The 21,801-nt window shown below is 42.3% G+C and overlaps 1 long non-coding RNA gene across 1 annotated transcript in view; it reads right to left on the minus strand.

The window, feature by feature from the left end:
• Positions 1-637: 637 nt before the first annotated feature.
• The window catches only part of LOC125642347 (uncharacterized), a 35,212-nt gene continuing 14,048 nt past the window's right edge, over positions 638-21,801 (minus strand). The window contains exons 2-4 of the long non-coding RNA XR_007358368.2: positions 16,122-16,154; positions 1,926-2,061; positions 638-1,004 (exon numbers count right to left, since the gene is read on the minus strand). This is a non-coding gene — a long non-coding RNA (uncharacterized LOC125642347). The remainder of the gene's footprint in view (positions 1,005-1,925; positions 2,062-16,121; positions 16,155-21,801) is intronic.

The raw sequence follows: 21,801 nt of genomic DNA on the forward strand, positions 1-21,801 counted from the left end.
TAAATGTGGTGGTTTCCTCAATACACTCGTGCTACATCCTTCTTTCTCCTTTCGTTCTCTTGCAGTGTGTGAAAACAAAGTTGTGCACATTCACTTTGTAGAAAAAGTGATCAGTTTTCAGATGACAGTGTCAACAAGAACACATAACCCATTAGTATTCAAAATACTAATCAAGACATTGAGCTTGGGTAGTAGAAATACCCCTGGGCCAAATCCTGAGGTCCTTATTCAGTGTTTACTCAGTCCATACTCAGGTAAAGCCCATTGACTTCAGAATAATTACAAATACCATGCTTACATGAATGGAATTTATATTGTGAATTTTTGATATTTGGAAGGTACAGTGTTGACTTGAACACTTTTGGGTACATAGGTTATTCTGGAGATGAGCTGTGAATGGGCTCTTCACTTCTGAGAATGTTCTAATGTCCTCTTTATATCAATTATGTATTGAAATCAGTCGGACATCATTTGAGATAGTATTAGTGCCATGCTTCCAATATATAAAATGTGTGGTATATATTGCTCTATCTGTAGGTAGAATGCACTCTGTAACTTAGAGCAGATACTACATGTTAGCCTGTAGACTGTTTTTAAAATGTAATGATTTATTTTAAAAACAATTCATATGCAAAGATGTTATGTTTGTGATACAAACTCAAAAACAAGCAAAGGTGAAAACTAAACACACATGGAGTAAAATATTGATGATGTTGAAATCAATAGGCATTTTGTCACTAATTTCCGTGGGGGCAGGATTTCACCCATTGTTGTCTCTATTACTTAGGCAAAATAGAGCACTACCTGAAGCCTCAATCATGTGAAGCGATCTGCTATCTGATTCTTTATACATCTACTGCTGAGGTCAGTGGTGGTCTACTCATACAATGGCATCTCTCCTCAGCCTGCCCTGAGTAGCCCACAGAAGTCTGAACCACCAGGTCCTTTGGCTGCAAGATCAGGTTCCCCAAAGCCAGCTCTGCCACATCCGCTGCTGTCAGGTCCTGTTAAACGAAGTCTCCATTAGATCAGCTACTGCTGGGATCTGTTCCACAAAACAGCCTTGTTCCATTTGATATGTTGCTAGGTTCAGCGCCACAAAGGCTCTGAAATCTCTGAATAGAAAACCCAGAGCAAAGCAAGATCCCCAGAGTCCTTCTTTTCCCTAACAGTCTCTGGTTGACTTCGGGCTCACTACACAATCTGAGTCCCATTACCTGTCTGCTCAGTGTGACCCACCTTTCCCAGGCTGTACCTTTCAGAATCTTCCCACCTTTTATAAATTCACCTACATGAAACATTTAATATCACTTCCAAAACAGAACTCAAACTCCAATCAATGCCACGTACAACACTATACAGAAATGCACTGGGGCAAAATGATGATTCATATCAATGAAGCCTGCCAGAGCTAGCTTTCTCTTTTTCCTCTATAGGGGGAAAAGAGAATTTTCTTTCCCTTTAAACCTTCTAAGTCTAACATGTTCCATTAATTTTTTTTTCTCCTTGTGTTGTTGATACGTATTTACAAACTTAACAGTAGTCGAAATACTTTTTTGGGGGTCTGTTAATTGGTATCTTTGATATGTAATCTTTTCTAAGTGATAGATGCTTGAAAGGGCTTCATGCTGATTATTATTAAACATTTACATATTGTACATGGTGGTTTACAAGTATAGAGTAAGACCATTCCCTTGTAGTGCTGTAGGCAATGCTAAGTAGCCCCCCCCATCCCCAGGACTTGAAAGGAGGAAAGGGGTTTCCATTGCTCCTTCACATCTACACAACACCAGCCAAAATCTGGCCTTAACTGCTATGCCTGTTTTGGAACAAAATGCTGAAGACCTTAGATACTGTGATACGAGTTTGTTTTAAAAGCTTAAGCAAATACATAAAATTGGTAAACATATACTCATTTCACTCACACTAGACTTGTACTGGCAGCATTCCAGCATCTTTGCCAACTGGGATTTTCAGAGGAGGCTAATTCAATCGGAGTGGGGTGCCAAACTCCTTTAGGATTCTTTCAGTATCTCAAATGGCACTATTCATTCATGCAGGCTAATAACAAAGGGTAAAAATCTCATGTAAGGAAATGACGTACACTATTATTGTTTAAAACAACTAATTCATTATTACATTCTCTACATAATATTGCTGTTATATCTCTACATTTTAGTGGGGGGTGTGTGTGTATATATATATAATATAAACAAACACCAAAATGTAGCAAGATATATCTGAATAGAATCATTTCTTTGCTCTATGTGTGGAATATGTGTAATTCCCTCCAAATTCTGAATTCCATATGATATATAAGAAGTAAAAGGCTTTTCTATCACAGAGTCTGAAATTGGCTTGTTTGCCTTTCTCATCTTTGAGGGTAATGTAGACTGACTTAAAGCAAACATGATTCTAGGTTGCTTTGACATGTTGACCTAAATTAAATGATGTAGATATAATGAAATTTAATGAATGCAACTGAGTTAGATATAATAGGGGGGAAAGCTTCCTTTCTAAATGTAATCATTTATCAACAAGAATAAAATAGAAATGTCTATTTCTGAAACAGGAATGACTAAATACGTTTAGCACAGAAACTTTTTTTCTTGCTCTATTGTACTTGGTTTCGGTTAATATAGTAGATGTTGATTCTTTGAATCTCTCATTGTTTGAACATGTCATTGCCCGCTATGTGGAAATTGTTTTCTGGTAGGGGCACCCGATCTTGTTCCCACTTACACTTGTTATAAACTGATGCATCTCCTCTGACTTTAATATATTAACTCCTAAGTTACAGTGAGATAAGTAAGAATACAGTTGGGCTCACCAGTGTTTTATAAAGCATGCATATGCATTTCCTAAACATATGTGAAAATACAGTCAAAATGATGTGGTTAAGCCAGTGGATAGTCAGAGATAAGACTGTTGGTTTTATCTGAAAGCTAGCAGGAATATTTAAAGTTAACTGTATGTTAAATATATCTGTATTTAATGTAAGTTCACCACTGATTTTTTTTTTTTTTTTTTTGGTCTGAACTTGAGTTTACTTTTACAGACTCAGGTAAAAACTGTCTAGAATTGGGGATCTCCTTTTGAGGTCTAGGTTTTATCAACCTTTGGAACAATTTTGAAGGTTCACAATACTAATTTGACTTAGCGCTTCCCTCCCCTCCTGTTATTTAAAATAAGGAATTACCCGCCCACCTTTTGGATGATTCAATTAAAAATCAAACAAATATATTTTCTGGCTGAAGGAAAATCTGCGTTTTGTAATAGAGTTAGAAGAATTCCCCAAAGCTAGTGGATGGTACAAGCAGGTTTCCCAAATAGATTTCTATAGACTGTGCTGTATTTATCTTTTTCATTTTAATGGCTTTGTTTTTCTCTGCTCCATTTTTAACATGCCCTCCATGGGCAGAGGTACCATGTAGACGAGCCAGCACAAAGTCTTTGCATCACTCAAGTCCTCAAAGTGGAGCTTAAGGCAAATTTGAGTGGTCCACAGGCTGTGTTCTGGCTTTCTCCTTGGGGTGAATGTTATTGTGCTCACTCTCTGCTCCATTCCTCGCTCTTTTTTTCCATTGTTTTTTCTCTGTGCTCTGTTTTACATAGTCTCTCTCCTTAGTCAAATTGATTTCAAGTTTGAGTTCAAGACAAACCCACTGTGTTCAAGAGCATTTTATAATGGTCTAAACCAGTTTCTCACCTCTATTTTAACCCAGACATATTCCTTTTCAGCCCTGACTATGGGCCCTTTGCTTAGCTGTTCCTGAGAGGTACTGAGTTGCTACTGACATCATTGGGAACTGAGGATACTGAGGATGTTCAAATCCTCTGATGGTCAATGTCTGTGGTATTATCATTGGTTGCCAAGTATTTTGGGTGGGTTGTTATGCTGATGGTGCATTTAAATATGCTGTGAAATAAATTATATCAAAGTGCATGAACTCTTTACTATGATGAGTGAATGTGTCCTTTCATCTGACTAAAGTCATCTCCCATTTTTTCCATTTAGAGTTAGCAGAGAGCCATCCAACTAGAGTGGAGCATGTTATCTGTTTACTATCCTTGATTAATATTTTATTTCGCTTTTAGAGTAAATTGATGCATTTTACATTATTTTCATGTGCCTTGGTGTTTTGGAGCAACACATACATGGATGAATTGGTTTTTGATGCAAACTTTGTGAACAGCACTCTTCCCAAATATGAGAAGTTCATGCAAAATGCCCTTAGGATGCTAGATAAGAACATTTTAAATCTCTTATGTGTTCAGGTATGCTTTTTTCCTCTTGAGGAAATACCCTTGTGACTTTCTGTACCTTGGGGAAACACCCTGCGCCCCCATGTTCATCCTTATAATGTGATTGTGTGGTATCCAATGCAAAGTTTGTCATGTTGGATGTCTTCAGAAGGCTCGTGATGCACTGAACATTGTTGTTATAGTAATGTTATAGGTTGTAATTTCATGTATATAGTTATGAGGCTCAAAATGTGTCCTCATGGCTTAAAACAAGCCCAGGCAAAACTCTCCAGGAGCAGAGGGGCAGTTCACACCTCATCAGGGCATGTATGGGACAAACCCAGCCAGCCTCACAGGGAGAAAGGACACTGGCCTAGGCAGCAAGAAAGGATCTTTTGGACTCTGGAGTGAGTCACCCCCCTTTACTTGGTCAGTTTGGGACTACGATGAGATAATGCGCACCTGACTCTGAAGTGGGGGGGGGGAGGGGTGAAGCCAAGAGGGAAGAAAGAACATGGTAAAAGGGAGAGACATTTGCCATGCTCTCTCTCTCTCCCCCCACCTCCATCTACAGACACCACCACCAAGTGACTGAAGTGTTGATCAAAGGGGAGAGCCTTGCTGAGGGGCAACCAGCCAGCTTGTGGTGAGAAGCATCTAAGTTTGTAAGGGCACTGAAAGTGTTAAGATCAGCTTAGAATGCGTTTTGCTTTTATTTCATTTGACCAAATCTGACTTGTTGTGCTTTGACTTATAATCACTTAAAATCTATCTTTTGTAGTTAATAAGTTTGTTTATTCTACTTGAAGCAGTGTGTTTGGTTTGAAGTGTGTCAGAGACTCCCCTTGGGATAACAAGCCTGGTACATATCAATTTCTTTGTTAAATTGACGAACTCATATGGGCTTGCAATGTCCAGCGGGCATAACTGGACACTGCAAGATGGAGATTCCTAGGGCTGTGGCTGGGACCGGAGGTATTGGCTAGTGTCATTCGGTTGCACAATCCAAGCAGCGGCTGGCCAAAAGCATGCACTCACGTAGCTGGGAGCAGCTTACGTGCTAGAGGCTGTGCGTGAACAGCCCGGGAGTGGGGGTTCTCACAGCAGAGCAGGGTAAGGCTGGCTCCCAGAGTTGAGAATTGGAGTCACCTAGCAGATCACCAGTCCAGATAACACTCGGGGAACATCACAACCTTATTCCCCGTGTCATGGTGGGACCGTCACGCTGTCTGAGGTGGCTTACGACTGAGTGTGCCAATCTCAGGGCAGATTGTCAAAAAGCAGGGCAGACAATCCAACCTGGTTGTATGTTCTATAATTACATTTCACCAACCCAGTAACAAATTTGAACTCTCAAAGTACTACAATAGGCTTATAACGGAGTCACAGACAATTCCCTTGGACATTTCAGTCTGTCTTGCCACCGCAAACTGGAATATATGATAAATGGTCACTTACACCAAAAATCACAAAATATTCAGGTTGCTTCCCATCCCAAGAGACCAGTCACTTACCTCAGATCAATTTGTACCTTAGATCTCACACTAAAGAAAATGTTGGTAGCCAATCCTGTAATAAATTAGCTAAAAGTTTATCATCAGTGGTTTGAGCATTGGCCTGCTAAACCCAGGGTTGTGAGTTCAATCCTTGAGGGGTCATTTAGGGATCTGGGGCAAAAATTGGGGATTGGTCCTGCTTTGAGCAGGGGGTTGGACTAGATGACCTCCTGAGGTCCCTTCCAACCCTGATATGCTATGATTCTATGTGCTGAATGCCCTCAACCTTGCAGTATCTAGGCCATAAGTTTCCATAGGAGTCTCTTTCACCAAAGAACTTTGTATTTCAGTTCTCCTACATCTGTTTTGCAATATCTTTATTTCTCTTTTGTCAGATTTTGTAGGTTATAAAGTAACTGGTGGTGTTGGCACCAGTCATTCGCATCAGTCAGTCTCTCTTTTGAGGTTTGAAACTTCTATTTATTTTTGTGGGCCAAATCTTGGCTCCATTGAGGTCGATGAAAGTTTTCTCATTGGCTTCTTTGGGACCAGGATTTTTAGCTATTTCATTGGAAGATCCTTTGTGTATCCCTGACTCATCCTATGAGAGTACATAGGGCCACCAACAATAGAGAACACAGAGGCAGGAACTTCTAGGGCAGCAAATTTTAGTAGCACCAGAAGCACTAGAATGAGCAGTAGTGTAAATGGTAGGTTATAACTTGAAGTCTTTAAATCATGATTTGAGGACTTCAGTAACTCAGCTAGAGGTTAGGGGTCGGTTACAAGAGTGGGTGGGTGGTTGAGGTTCTGTGGCCTGCAATGTGCAGCAGGTCAGACAAGATGATCATGATCAAGATGGTCTGACCTTAAAGTCTATGAACACACTATGCTAGAGCAGTTTTGCTACCTTATATTGGGAAATCAAAGAGTTTCTGGTTTGCATTTAGCAATATTTATTCAACATTTTGTACCTGCAGTGTTTGCATTCAGTTCTAAGCACCACCTTACTGACAAATTTCAGACAATTCAGAGGACAGCAACAAAAATGATTATCAAGAATTGGAAGGACTGACTCATGAAGGTGGTTTAAAAAGAGCTAATATGGATAGTATGGCTTGTATATATGGGATGGCTAAGATGAAAGGTAAAACTGCTCTTGCCTTACTCATGTGAGGAGTCCAATTAAAGTCAGTGGAAGTACTTGTGTGAGTAAGGCAATCACAGTTTTGTCCTGTGAGACATAACAATGTACAAATATTTGAAGGATGTGTAAACCCCCAAGAGGGAGAGGAAATACTGAGTATATTATGCAAGGAAAGGTACAACTAGCACTAGTGAGATGACCGTGGGAAAATTTAGGCAGAGTAGTAGAGGAATCTTCCTGACGGTGGATCCATTAGGTGGAGGAACTGTCTCACTTAAGGAAGCCTCGTGATTTGGGATTTTTATATGTAGACTGAACAAAATATGGCAAAATGTACTGCACAGTACCATTTTGCGTTGGCAGGGAGGTAACTTGGATGAGTAAATGATTTGTTTTCAATTCTGACTTTCATGATTCTGCATACAAGTTTATTCATCAATAAATATTTAGTATAATCATGAATAGACTTCAGTACTACTTTCAAAATAGCGCATGATCAGTATAGGTGTTTTCCTATTCTTATACATGCAGAGTGTACTAAAATATGTTCTGAGCTATCAGATGGCCCCATTCTCAGTACCTGAACATGTGTTTCCTTTTCTCCTGTTGATGAATCCCAGACAGACAATTCATCATCCCATTGGCACATGGAGAGCAAATGTAGAACAGAGAAAGTATGGAAGTAAAATATTGTTCTAAATTGAAATTCAGTCCGTAAGAAGCGTCTGTGTATTCCAAAGCTCACAACTCATTTTAAAGCATTGACTGGACTTTGCCCCAGATATGAATCATTTGACTCTGGAAACTGTGTTATTGCATGGCATTTCTGCACTTACTGAAACCATTTAATTAAACAATTTAATCTGCAAACACTGGCTGAGGCCAAGTCATGGAACATGAGTTTGACTTGTGTATCCTATTTGGATAATACAAATCCCTATATATTTAAAGCAATGTTATCGGGATTAAGTCTCATAACTCCCACTGACCTTAATGAGAATCACACAGCTAAAACATAGCCTGTTTCCAGGGGTGAAAGTAAGTTAGAGGACTCATCGGTACGCCGGAGTCCTGAGCAGGGGGCATGGCCTCAACTGGAAGAAGCGTGGCCTTAACCGGAAGAGGCAGGGCCTTAAATCCCTGGGCCCTTTAAATCTTGATTTAAAGGGCCAGGGCTCTAGCTGTGCTAGTGGCGGCTGGGAGCCCCGAGCCCTTTAAATCACCCCCCAGCTACCAGCTGCAGAGGCGTCTGGGAACCACGGGGCTCCGGGGTGATTTAAAGGGCCCAGGGCTCTAGCTGCCGCTACCGCAGCGGAGCTCAGGCCCTTTAAATCACTGAGGAGCCCTCGGGATTCCCGGCTGCCACCGCTACCCTGGGGCTTTGGGCTCTGGACTCTGGCAGAGCTTTAAAGGGCCTGGGGCTCTGCTGTGGTAGCGGCTGCCTGAGCCCTTTAAATCCCTGCCCGAGCCCTGGGGTAGCGGTGGCTGGGCTCCGTCAGGGATTTAAAGAGCCCCAGGGCTCTAGCCGCCGCTTCTGCCCCGGCCCTTTAAATCCCCTCCGGAGCCCCGCTGCCGCTACCCTAGGGCTTTGGCAGCAGGGCTCAGGTGGAGATTTAAAGGGCCTGTGCGGTAGCAGCGGCTGGAGCTCCGGGGCCCTTTAAATCCAAGCCGCAGATCTGCCGCCACTACCCCAGGGCTTTAAATTGCTGTCTGGGAAAGCCGGTCCTGGTACGGCGCACCGGCTCTTACCAGTACACCGTACCGGGGCGTACCAGCTTACTTTCACCTCTGCCTGTATCTGAGAATTTAGGAGGAACTGATCAAGCTGAAACTCAACAAATGCACGAGCAGAGATTTAGCTTATTCTTGTTCCTAATCAGCAGCTTCAGGAAGCCTTCACAAAGTAGCCATAGTATATTTAAGCCTGAAGGAGTATTGTAGTCTCTCTCTCAAAGGTTCCCTGCCACTTTCTTCTTGGAGTCAAATATGGTTCCAAAGATTCTGATTACTCCATAAAGTTTGTAAAGAGTTAGACCTCATATCATGTAGTAGATGCAGTGAGGTTCTGTGCTTGTTCGGAGAATGGAAAACTATGGATGACCAAGCAGATGTAGCACTTAAAAGAACGATGTGGACATGAGAAAAACACCTTTTGCCTGGTTTATTTAAAAGTATGTCAGTAAGGATAAGTGTAGGACCACCAGTCCCTGATGGAATGTCTCCCTTCAGTCCCCATGTATCCCTCCAGTCACAACACATGACAACAGGCATTGTAATGGTGTGCTTTGTTGGAATGGAGCACAATGCAGTACCGAATGCCCCTTATTAAAAAGGAAATCTGCCATGTATTTTAGTTGCTCTTGCAATGACAACCCTCCATATTTGTCTTGCATTGCCTGTACGGTACACTTACATGATCCTCACACATGAACATCGAACACCCACTTACTGGCTCTCCTCTCCTTCTGTTCCCCAGACTGCTGCTCTTGCTCCTCCTGATCATCTCTCCTTTGTCTCTTTCTCTGATTCTGCTCTGAGCCTTCATTCATGCTTTTCTAGACAAGCACCCTATCTCTTCCTGCCCAGGGCCGCACTGAAGGGCCTGCTGCTGAAGTGCTGCCGAAAAAACCCGGAGCACCACTCTGTCAATAAAAGCGCCCCTGGGTGAGTGCCTTTTTTGTGGTTGCTCTCCCCGTTCACTCCACCTGGCTATGCCACTGGCCCTTCCATAAAAAAAAGTTGCAATACTATAGAATACTATATTCTCGTGGGGGCCCCTGCGGGGCCCAGGGCCTGGGGCAAATTGCCCCACGTTCCCCGCCTCTGGGCAGCCCTGTTCCTGCCTTTCTTCATAGCCCGTCTTAAAACCCACTTCTTCCAGGAATTCTTCCTTCCTTGTTCCCAAGCTACTAATCTCTCTATTCCCTCTTTTAACTGAACTTTAACTAAACCATTTTTCAGTGTCATATTGAGTATTGTATGTCTTTGTGTTGCCTAAATTAGATTGTAAACTCTTTGGGTCTGGGAATGTGTCCTTCTCTGAGTGTCAAGTGCCAAATGATGATATGGTTCTATATAAATAATTGCTAATATAATCATTATAATATATATTTATAAGATGTTGAAATGTAATTCAAATAATAGCTAGTGCATCTTTTTGAAAAGGGAAAAATATACTCATACATTTTTGATATTCATGCTTCTTTAGTGTTTCAAAAGCTTCATATTTATTACATAGTGGTGGAATGCCTTGATATACAAAGTTTTCTTGTTTTAATGAAAGCTTGGAGAAGTACATAAATATTAATGTAAAATAAATAGCTGCCCGGTCTCAATTTATATTCCTTGGAGTAATGTAATATAATATATATAAGGAGAACCTCTTTTGGAAAGACACACTTTGTTATTTAAACCTCATGCTGCAGGGTATTGGGATGTGCCTCCACTAAGACAAGTTCTTGAAGTTGTGTTCTTGCTGTTAAACCCTTGATGCTTGTGAGTATGTTTCTCTTCTCATTTGCTGATGCATTTTTGAGTAGCACTAACCAGAGGAAATCTCAAATCACAGTGCTAAGGGCTCAAACAGGAGATTCCTGTTTCTAAAGCTGAAATCTGGTTTTTGGTTTCTTTGCCAGTCTGTGGGTGAGTGCTGGAGCTTAGTGCAATGATTGTAGGTGGCAGAATTTTGTAAACTAAAGTTTGCTGGTATGGTTAAACCCTGCATAGTCCAGACATTATAGGGATGCTTTTCAAAGATGTTTAGCACCCAATGCTCTAACTGAAATCAACAGGCATCGTTAGCACTCAGCACTTCTGGAAATCTGGCCCTGTGTCCTCACTAGCATGTTTATCACAAGTGTTCAAATAACATTCACACTAAGAAACATGGGTTTAAACACAAGCAGTGTTACTTCTTCATAGGCCAATGGCACATATGCACCAGTGATTTTTCCAGCATTTGGTTTTAACATTTATATTTGTTAATACAATTTTTCCACCCCAACAGCACATGTCCCGACCCCTCATTTCATGAAAAAATGTTCTGTTTAGTTTTAGGTTCTGGTAAAAACCCCTTTTATCCAAACTCTCACTGGAGTCTGTGGGAATTCTGTGCGAGGATTGTAGGATTGGTCTCTACATTGTTTGAAAAGTCCTACCTACCTTGTGCTCCCATTGAAGTCCATGGGAGTTTTAACAGACTTCAATGAGACTAGGATTGGGACAGTCAGCTCTAATGCTATTGTGATGTGCATGTTGAAATATCTAAACTCATGTCACTTACAACTGGAGCTGGTTGGAAAGTTTTGGTGAGGAAAACTTTCTCCACAAGACACAGTGAAATGTTTGCAGAAAAAAATTGTCTCCGTTTCTGATCTGCTAAACGTTTAGTCCCTGATTTTGCAAAGAGCTCTGAGTACAACTATAACTCTGTGCCTTGTGAAGAGCCCCATTGAAATCCTTGCCCTATGTGAGACCCGTAGCTGTGACAGACTAGTAATTAGACCCCCTCCATTACACATCCCCTACAGTTTCTTTGGAGGCCTCTTCTTTTTAAAGAAGACATTCAGAAATGATCATCCATTCATACAATCCCATATGCTGATTTGCTAATAATAAGGCCAAATGATGTAGTCCTGACTCTTGCCCAGATAAGGACTGCAGGATTATCCCCACAGCTAGTAACACAAAATTAGTTCTGTTAGTGTTTGTTTACAAGGAAGTTTTAGAAATATTTTTTGTTTAAGGGGAAAAAAAAATCTCCAAGCCATGACCAAGCAGTGACGCTGCTGCTCTATTCAGCATAAATTAACAGTTAATTTTGCTCTAAGATTGAGATAATGAAAATGTAGTGAGGCATAATTGCAGACTGTATAGTTGATTTTAGACAGCTTGGCAGGAAACAGGTTTACTGTTTCCTGTTCTGTTTGATGTGTTGTCAGCTTGCTCATAAATATGTTCATGTGACATTTCAACGTTTGCATCTGGTGTGACTTATCTGCTGGGCTGAATGGGCAATGCTGGTAACAGCTGAATGTAAATATTGTTCTAATTAAGGTGTCGGGCAGATTCTAGTCTGTTACACCAATATAATTCCCCAGTAACTCCACTGGCATCCGTGGAGTTATTCCGGATTCATACCCGTATAACTGAGATTAGAATACTGGGGGTCAGATGTTGTCACTTGTGGAGCTACTCTAACCCAGGTCAAAGTACCTGGAATCATTGTGACTTAAGGAGGCGCTATGCTTCCTGGAGCTTCTAAGATGGGTAACCACTGCACCGCCTCTTGGGAGGGTCCACTGTGTCCTTCCCTTTATGAATTGCCAAATCAACCGACTGGGTGTGCAGCAGATGAGGTGGGCCTGTCTCCATCTTCTCCCGCCCCTTTGGTGATGGCTTATATCCTTCTTTCCCTTGAGCACTCACGCAAGTGCCAGCCAGAGTCTGGCTTTAAGTGTAACCTAGCTGACTTTATAATGACTTTCCTGTTTCAGTTTTCTGGTTTCATTTTTGCACATCATAGAATGCCCCTAGCATTTGGCCAAAATTGTTATAATTGGCAGTTTCTGTGAATGACAAATCCTGGCATGGAATAGCAGCAGTATCAAGACTGAGCTGCAGTTGCTAAAGCTACCATGCCACAATACTTGAGTTTGCTATGCTTGGCTCAAGCTAGTGGTAATAGCTCCACATTTCCATAATCACTAAGGGCCAGATTGTGTTACCCTTACTCATACTGAGAAATATTTTACACTATGAGCAGCCCTATTGATTTCAGTGTTACCACTTAAGGAGTAAGATAGTATTCAGGGAGAATAAAGGTATCCGTATATTCCCTGTGTGTGGGTGCATTCATTCACAGCTAAATTGCTGCTAAACTGCTCCTAATTTGCTATACAGCTTGACAAAAGATTAAATGTCAGTATAGTAAAGTAAGTGATTTGTATTGTTTAGCTGCATCTCTGAGATATTATGAAGTCAACTTAACATTCCATGTCAAGTGATAAATGATGGTTAACATGTAACACAGATTTCTTCTAATTTTATTAGAACACTAAGACTGCTGTAGTGAATTACAGGGCACCCGACACCAGTCACTGTCCTGGCATTGTACAGTTTACCTGATGTTAACAAAGGTAGAAATTAAATATATTCCTGTCTCAGATTAAAAATAATAGGGTTGAAGAGAAAGTGTCAAAATGTCTGATGAAAACTTCCAAGAGCACAGATGAGAGTTTTTTGTTAGAAAACAAGCAATGGGCTGATGTGTCGAAGTTGAAGGAAGTGACAATCTGCAACAATTAAGCTAGTTAGTCATGCAATTGCACTTTTCTTTAGTGCCACCTGCTGAAAGTGGAACACAAGCCTACTGAAAGCCTAAATGACAGCAGAAAAACAACTGGGGTGGTCTAAGAGGGTTGGTCATCTATTTAAAAAATGTAATTGCATGTTCAGCACAAGTAGAGAACTAATTGCTTGCCTTAAATTAGTCAGTGCGTTCACATGTGTAAGTAATTAGGATTTCTTGACAAGAACTCTTTGATTGCTTTGTCCTCCATTTCCTACCCTTGTGGAAAGTCCTGCAGAACTAGAGGGAGATGAAATCAATATCTGGGTTTTACAAAAGTTTTCGAGTTTTATAAAATTTCCTCTGAAACCCTTCAGAATATAATAGAGAATGATATTTCTTTAATGTTTTGCATCAATTTGTAGGATTCTATGCAGAAGGACTATAATTCTCTATTAAATCTTATAGGATTGGTCTAAAACTCTAAAGAAAGTTGGTAGCCTTTCCACTAAATTTTATAGAACTTTTCCATAAGGCTATGATTTTTTTTTTAAATTCAAATAAAAGAAAAAGAAAATAAATGATTAAAGGAGCTTAAAAGTTAAAAAGAAGTTTTGCCAACCAGACATTTCACTGAATGAAAATGAAAACTACTTGTATTTAATGTATTTAGCTCATGTAGTTACTACCCACATTTTAATCTCATTTAAGGTACAGTATTAATCTTTCAAGTAATAACACCCATGATACTAATCAAACTATTATTTTTCTAAAGACTATAGCTTGAAATACCAATCAGAAGATGTGTTTTCAAACACACTGTTACAACTTGACAAATGCAGACCAAACAATTTATACACAGTTTGGGTTGTTTTTTGCTAACTTTGCATTTAATTGAATAGAGAGCCTTGTGGATGTGAATATTATTTGCTATCAGCAAGGCAGGTTCATTAGTTTTGCTTTTTAGAAAGTTACCCTCCCCCCATTTGGAGACCAAGTAAAAGAAATGACTAGTGAAATCCAGAAGGGAGACATGTAAATTAAAAACACATGCTGAACGAAAAAGGGAAAAAGCTGTCCAGACTGCAGAACACCACAAGATGGCTCATTAGATTTTAACAGTCGATACTGCAAGAGCATTGCTGGGCTGCCAAAAAAGCAGAGCAAGATCACATGTAAAAAGTGCAAGATGTTTTCTTGGCATGATAACTGTCTTAGGGCAAAATTGTGGTTTTAAGGAACTTCTTATAGTTGGGCCGCAAGACTTAGCAGAAGAGCTGAGCACCGGTAGCTGCTTCCAGATGCCTTGTTCCTAAAAGAGGCACAATATTGCATTGAGAAAGTGTAAGCCTTTTTTGGCATTCTCTTTTAGGGAGCAATCTGGACGTTCTTCTGTACAATACACAGGCTAATGCAGAAGGCACAGGGCTGGCTTAGTCCTACCTTATTTGGCAACACTAGACCTGCTGCCCACTCTGGTCTGATCCAAAGTCCGTTGAAGTCAAAGGAAAGTCTTCTATCTTACAGGCAGGTCTTTCTACCGACTGGCAATAGATTCTCATGGGGCCCCATTCTGGAAAATGATCTGCCCTTGGGGAGTTCCATTTACTTCAGTGGGATTCCAGGTGGGTGCAACAGTCTGATTCCTTTGCAAGATTAGTGCCATAATCCTTGCGCACTAGACATGTCAGGCTTGGGATTGTGCCTGCTGCAAAGACAGGGGGAAGGCTTGTTTGTGCCCTCTGCCCCTGCGCGCTCCTACAGGGCTAGACACAATTTAGCCATGTTTTTTTCTTATGGGATTAATTTTTCAGTTTAATTCATTTTTAGGTAATTCATTAAAAAGTGAGGCTTTTGAGAATTCCAAGGGCCTGACCCTGATTCCCATTGGAATCCTTGGGCATTGTCGTTGAGTAAGGGTTACACAGTCAGGCCAGTAGGTGTAAAAAGGTATGAAAAAAATGGAAATATATAATATTACATTGATGGCACAAGTAAACTGTAGCTGCTTGTTCCTATTATCTATTAGTAAAGATCCCACAGAGTCTCTCCCGCATCTGAACTCCACTCAACACAGGAGAGTGGGGCGGAGGAACATCAGAGTTTAGTATAACTTCCTGATTCTGTGGACCTGTTTGTGCCAGCCTATGTTTAAGTGAACTGCGTTAAGCCAAGGGATCATACGCCAGATGAGCATCAGCAGGGCAGAGAACTCCCCTGAGTGAAAGAGCCAGGTCACAGATGAAAACTGGTCTCATAATTTCAGCTCTGTTGGGGCATGCAAATGGTGCCATATGTGTCATGATAACAGTCCACTAACTCATGACTGAATAACTCATTTACCACAAGTGATTTATTTTTCCTTTCTTTTTCCCTTTGCTTTGCTGTTCTGCCTTGATTTCATTACACATCCTTCCTTTTCTGTCACCTTTACTTTCCTTATCCCCACTTTTGGGCCTCTTTTTCCTGTCTCCAACTGTAAAAGCTTACAGTGAGCAATTGCCTGTGATTGTTCATTTTGCTTCTAGGCAAAGCTCTTCACGTATGGAGCCTACTACAAAGTCAGAGTGAGTAAGAGGAGTCTGTTTCCCCTTTTTATCTGCTTCTGCGTAGAGATGAAATCAGCTAGTAACCTATTTCATTTCTCTTTCCATGTTATATAGAGAACCTACTGCAAAGGGAAAAAGAGGGTTAGTCAATTTCTCTCTTTTCATCTACTCATTAGTGCAGCCTCCACCAGCTTCTTCTCTCCCTGTAAATTTAAGACATTCAGGCTGAGATCTTAAACAGGTGATCACATGGGACAGGAAGGATTAAATGCATCAGATTAATAGATCTTTGACCTGTCTAGTTATCTCTTCTGAACCTTGAAGACTTTAACAGGTTAATCTGGTATTTAGTTCCTCGCATAATCTTGAATTTTAATAGGCACAATGATACTCACAGCAGGAAGAAAATGGAGCCAGCAGAGTGGATTCTGTTTAAAAAAAAAAAAAAATGGCATTAAGCAGGGAATAGCCATAGATCAATGTAGTTAAATAATTCATTTAGTAATCCATGTTTGATTACAGACAAGAATCACAACTCTGAGGTCCTAATGAGAAAGGCACAGGGCAGAACAAAACCCTCTATAGAGGAACTTAGACATTTCTCCTCTGCTCCTTCCTCTCCGCCCCCCCAGTGTTTGGGTGCTATTCTCCCATTCCTCTGGAATTTCTGCCATGTGTGCTCTTGTTTCATGTAGTCCCAACTGTTGAGGTTACTGGCTGCATAACAGAGTTTCTCCTTTGCAAACGGCTTTAGTTAAACAAACTTGGTTGTGAATGAAGCCTGCCTCAATGGTTTATTAGCTGCATGCTGTTCCCTTCTGTGCAGTGCAATCTAACAGTTTATGTTGTCCTCTGTTAGATTGTATGGAAAGGCATTAGACCATAAGAATTCCTTTAAATCCCCTAAAAGATTCCCAGGCATGTACATTTGTCCTGCTCAAATACATTGTTTTATGGATAAGGGAGGTGCACAGGAGAAGATGATTATGTGTCGATGGAAGGCATCTTCTGAGTTGTTTCTCTCCTAGGCAGAGTATGGAGAGGTGTAGCTACTCTGTTCACACATTTACAAAGCAATAACTCTCAAACTGTATTTCAGAAACCAAGTTGTGCATTTTTTTTCTTATATAACCATCTAAAGAAACCATCTGCCTGGAATGAAGGCAGATCGGAACAGAGGAAAGATATTTTCACCTGCAAATTGTTTTGTGGGTCAAGGTGTCAGTACTTTAGAATTCTGAATTCCTCCTTGCTCCAAATTTCGGTTGCTTCTTTCAGAAACTACGTCTTGTCTCAATAAATGTTGGTCTGGTGAGAGAATCCCTCATTAGGGAGTGTAAGAGAGAGGCTGGCAGAAAATGCAAACTTGAATGGTACTGCTGAACAAGTGCATTAGGGTCCTAGGAACTCTGGGGGTTTTGTTTTATATTTATCCTTCCTCACGCCCCTCCTGTTGTAATATGTGCATATCTTTTTGCTTATACCAGGTATGTATTTAATACAGTGGTTCCCAAACTTGTTCCGCCGCTAGTGCAGGGAAAGCCCCTGGCGGGGCGGCCGGGCCGGTTTGTTTACTTACCGCGTCCTCAGGTTTGGCCGATTGCAGCTCCCAGCGGCCACGGTTTGCTGCTTCAGGCCAATGGGAGCTGCTGGAAGCAGCGCGGGCCGAGGGACCTACTGGCTGCCGCTTCCAGCAGCTCCCATTAGCCTGGAGCAGCGAACCATGGCCACTGGGAGCCGCGATTGGCCAAACCTGCGGATGCAGCAGGTAAACAAACCGGCCCGGCCCGCCAGGGGCTTTCCCTGCACAAGTGGCGGAACAAGTTTGGGAACCATTGATTTAATATTTAATGCTCTGGCATGTTCTGTGCAGGAAGATAAAAAGATGCAGTGCACACAAAGTAGTCAATATAGAAATGCAAACCAGACAAATTCTTTGAGGCTGGTGCAGTCAGGTGTAGCTAGATGAATGCAGCAGATGTACGTGCAAGTAGCAATATATGGCCCTTTGTTCTCCATCACTGGGGCATCTGCATGACAGTATTGCTCCATGGATATTTTGGGTTCTGTATGACCCATGTGTTCTACAAGCATTATCATGAAGCTGCTCATCACCCTCAGTAAATAAAGGTTGCCCAATCTTTTGTTAGATTTGTTTTGTGTTGGTCTTTGGTTGGCATATCCCTCAGGTGATTTCTGGCTTTAAAGGATATCCTGATATAATGATGGTGCCTCCTAATAGGTAGCTATAGTGCCACCCATCTTTGAATGTGTGCCTCCAGTCTCACCCTGTGTACAGCCTATGCTGGGTTTGCGCTACTCACTGCTGGACAGTGCTGCCTACTGGCTGTTCTGGGGATTAGCTCAGTCAGGCTGATGCTCCTTCCAGTGGTTACACCCCGTCAGTTTCTCCTCTGCAGCCAATCTTGATATGCCCTTTCCCCACACCAAAAACAGGTCCTCCAACACAATCGCTTATTTGGTCGGCTCTCTGGTCCCTCACCTCAGTCCTTGCCCCCTAGTAAGGCTCTTTGCTTCCTTTCAGATAGAGGTATTCCCACTTCAGGTGCCCCCTGCTCCCACAGCTATAGCATCTTCAGGGTTGGGCTTTTGGCCTCCTAGCTCCGGAGCACCTTTCCCATTCCTGACCCTTACGATGACTCCTGCTTCTTCCCTGCAGGATTCTGTACAGCTGCTGCTGTTGCCTAGGTACCCGCACCATGCGGTCTTGTAAATACAAATGGGCTTTCTACAGTATCTGCTGGTTCTCAAATATTGGTCCTCACATAGCATGGACCCACCCTTGTTGCTTCTCAGCTCCCCTCTGTGGGAGCGGCAACTCCAGCATCCACCCTAGTAAGGGACAACTTACTAAGGGACAGAGTCCGTACTGTGAGCATTTCCATTTTTGCCTTCTTTAGGGGTTCTCTCTCTGTTATGGCCCTTTGCAGCAGAGTTCAACTACCTTACAGCGTGTCTCTGCCACTCACTTCATGGTTCTTGTCAGACACGGTCCGTTATTGACCCCATGTATCAGAGTTAACCATCCTGCCTGCATTCTCCTCCAAATGTGCCAGGTTTGCTCCACTCATCCCTGGACAGTGTCACTTCCTGGCGGTTCTGGTGATTTGGTTGGTCAGGCCAATGTTCCTTCCAGCAGTTATACCTCATCAATAGAGCCCTGCGCAGTTACAAAGTTTATATCCATGGATGAAGATATATAAATAAATACATAAATCTGTATCCACAGAGCTGCAGGGCTTTACCAGGAACCACAACAGTGAAAGCAGCAGTATGTCGGGCTGCCCCTTCCAGAAGCCAGCACCCAGCCCGGGCAGCTGCTCTGGTATGGCTGTACTGCCCCCAGCCCGACCCACTGGAGTGGGCACCAGGCTCACCAGGAGCTGTTCCTGGTTGCACTAGTGTGTGCAAGCAGCTTCCGTGTTGCTGGACAGAAGTCCCTTCCATGCAGCAGTCTGCATCTCCTGTCTGGGAGCATGCAAGCCACTTGTACACACTAGTTAGACCAGGGCCCGGTGCCTGCCCCAGTGGGCCCGGTGCCTGCCCCAGTGGGCCCGGTGCCTGCCCCAGTGGGCCCGGTGCCTGCCCCAGTGGGCCCGGTGCCTGCCCCAGTGGGCCCGGTGCCTGCCCCAGTGGGCCCGGTGCCTGCCCCAGTGGGCCCGGTGCCTGCCCCAGTGGATGGGGCAGCTCAACATGCTGCTGCTTTCATTGGTGTGGTTCCCAGTAAAGCCCTGCAGCTCCGTGTGTACCAATTTATATCTGCAGATATAAATTTTTTATCCGTGCAGGGTTCTACCCATCAGTTTCTCCTCTGCAGCCCCTCTCTTGCTCCAGGAACCACAGCATTCTCTCTGTGACTTAACCCTGTGGCCAGGTCACTATTATGGTTTCCCCTTCCAGGGTGAGTATCAAGGTTCTTGCTCTCCAGCAGTCTCACGCAGTCTTCCGTTTCACTGCCTCACAGTGCCACTCTGACAGTGGGTGGTAGGAGAACCTGGGCCTACCTTCTACTCCGGTTTCTGGTTCAGGGACCCTCTACACAGCAGCCAAGGTCTATTCTCGGCACCTTGCTGCTTTTCCCTGAGCTGCTTCCACATCTGACCTTCCCCTACTCCTCTGGGTTTGCTAGTCTCTTCACTCCCCCCTCCCAGGGAGTAATTTTAGCCCTCCAACACTTCTCCCTGCTGCCTCCCCTGCTTCCAATTTCCTGCCTCTTGTAGAAACCACACCTGTCCTTTGCAGGTGAGCTTCTCTCTAATTAGCTGCATCCAGCCTAAAATTCCCTTGTTTGCAGCCTAATCAGCTGATTGGGCCCACCTGCCCTAACTCAGCTCTTGCAGGGCCAGTGTGGGGAGCACACCCAAGTACATGGCCCTTTCCGCTTCTCATTCAAATATGCTGGACTTCAACTATTACTGTCCTGGATGTCAGAGGTTAGCTCTGTTTCTGTTCCTTTTTGTTTTTTTCCCTTAGCAAGGGTTTGCAGGCACTGAGCAAAATCTCCTCCATGTGGCTTCGCCAATACTTCTGAATTTTGATCAACAACATACATGCTTATATTCCTGGCCCTCACCTGAACAGGGACTGCTAACTATGAATCAAGGCAAGGCATGGTGATTTTACAAAATACACAAATAGGGACTAAGCTGAGATCATAACAGATCTTTTTCAGTTGTGACAAACCCAAAGTTCACTGAAGTCAATAAGAGCCTGTCCATTGACTTTGTCAGGTTTTCAGTCAGACTCTAAAAAGGAACTAATAGTGCATGAACCTCCCATGGTATTGAATCCATATTCTGGCCATCTTCTATTCTGAACATCCTTGTGCTATGGACATTTGAGCCAAACCCTTATATTATATTCTAAATTTCATTACCCTTGGCTGGTTTATTTTAGAATAGTGAAATTTGCTGTTACAGCAATAAGCTGCCATACATTCCTGAGTTTTTGTTAAGCGCTTTTTATCTTCTCTCCCCCCCCCCCCCACGTGGTTCCATAAGGAGTAGGTTTAGTTCTAGGATGGTGAGTGAAGAATCCATTTGTTCCCATGTGGGAAGAGTGACTTTTAGTGTATCTATGACTTTTATTCTTAAACTTCATTTGTGAAATCACATATACAAGAATCTTTAAAGAATCTCAAACCATAACAAAGATAACAGCATAGTGTTCGTCGTTAAAATTGGTGAGCACTGTCACAAACATCAGTGTGTTTTATTGAGTGAAACCAGACTGACAAGTTTCAGAGTAGCAGCCGTGTGTGTCTGTATTCGCAAAAAGAAAAGGAGTACTAGTGGCACCTTTTTCCTCCAAGCCAACTTTACGTTTCAGGACTTATCCTCTTGGTCTAGTAAAAAGAAAGCATCTTAGGAACAGGACCAGCTTTGTTAGACCACTTGAGGGGTTGTTTGTGAGTCCAGTGTGACAATTTAATGCTCTATTTTCCTCAAATCTTTTTGAATTCTCTACAATGACTTCATGGGGCAACTTAGGTCCTTTCTGGGAACCACTAGTACGTTGTCTGGTTTTGTAATATGGCTTATTTGCGCAGAATTCACTTCACTAATATTAGTCTGGCATTATTTTTAACTTCTGGTAAATGTTCTTCCCGTAGCTTATTTTAATGTGTGTTTTTATTTAGTGCTATGCAATGGTAAGGGTGGATTTAGGAGGATCTAAATAATACACTTTTATTGGATAATAAAGGATCTAAAAAAGACATTTGTTTTTTAACTCCAGTGATGGATTTATGTTTTTCTGGTATATACTTAAGGAAAACTCAGTAAGAGCTATTATTTTCTTTGCATTAGAGTGCTCTAGCCATTCTGTTCTTTAGCCAGTACAGTTAAGGACTGATCGAAAGCCTCTTGAACTCCATGGAAGCCTTTCCATTAAGTTCACTGAGCTTTGGATCTGTTACTTTATGCATACTGAGAGAAGTACCTTGCTGGGCAAGTAGTCCCATTGATTTCAATAGGTTTGCTCTTATAGCAAGCTACTTTTCAAAGTAAAGATTGGAGAATCAGCGTGTTCCTGCATGTTTCATATAGATTAAAA

This window comes from Caretta caretta, chromosome 9 (assembly GCF_965140235.1).
Source record: "Caretta caretta isolate rCarCar2 chromosome 9, rCarCar1.hap1, whole genome shotgun sequence".
Classification (NCBI taxonomy): domain Eukaryota; kingdom Metazoa; phylum Chordata; order Testudines; family Cheloniidae; genus Caretta; species Caretta caretta.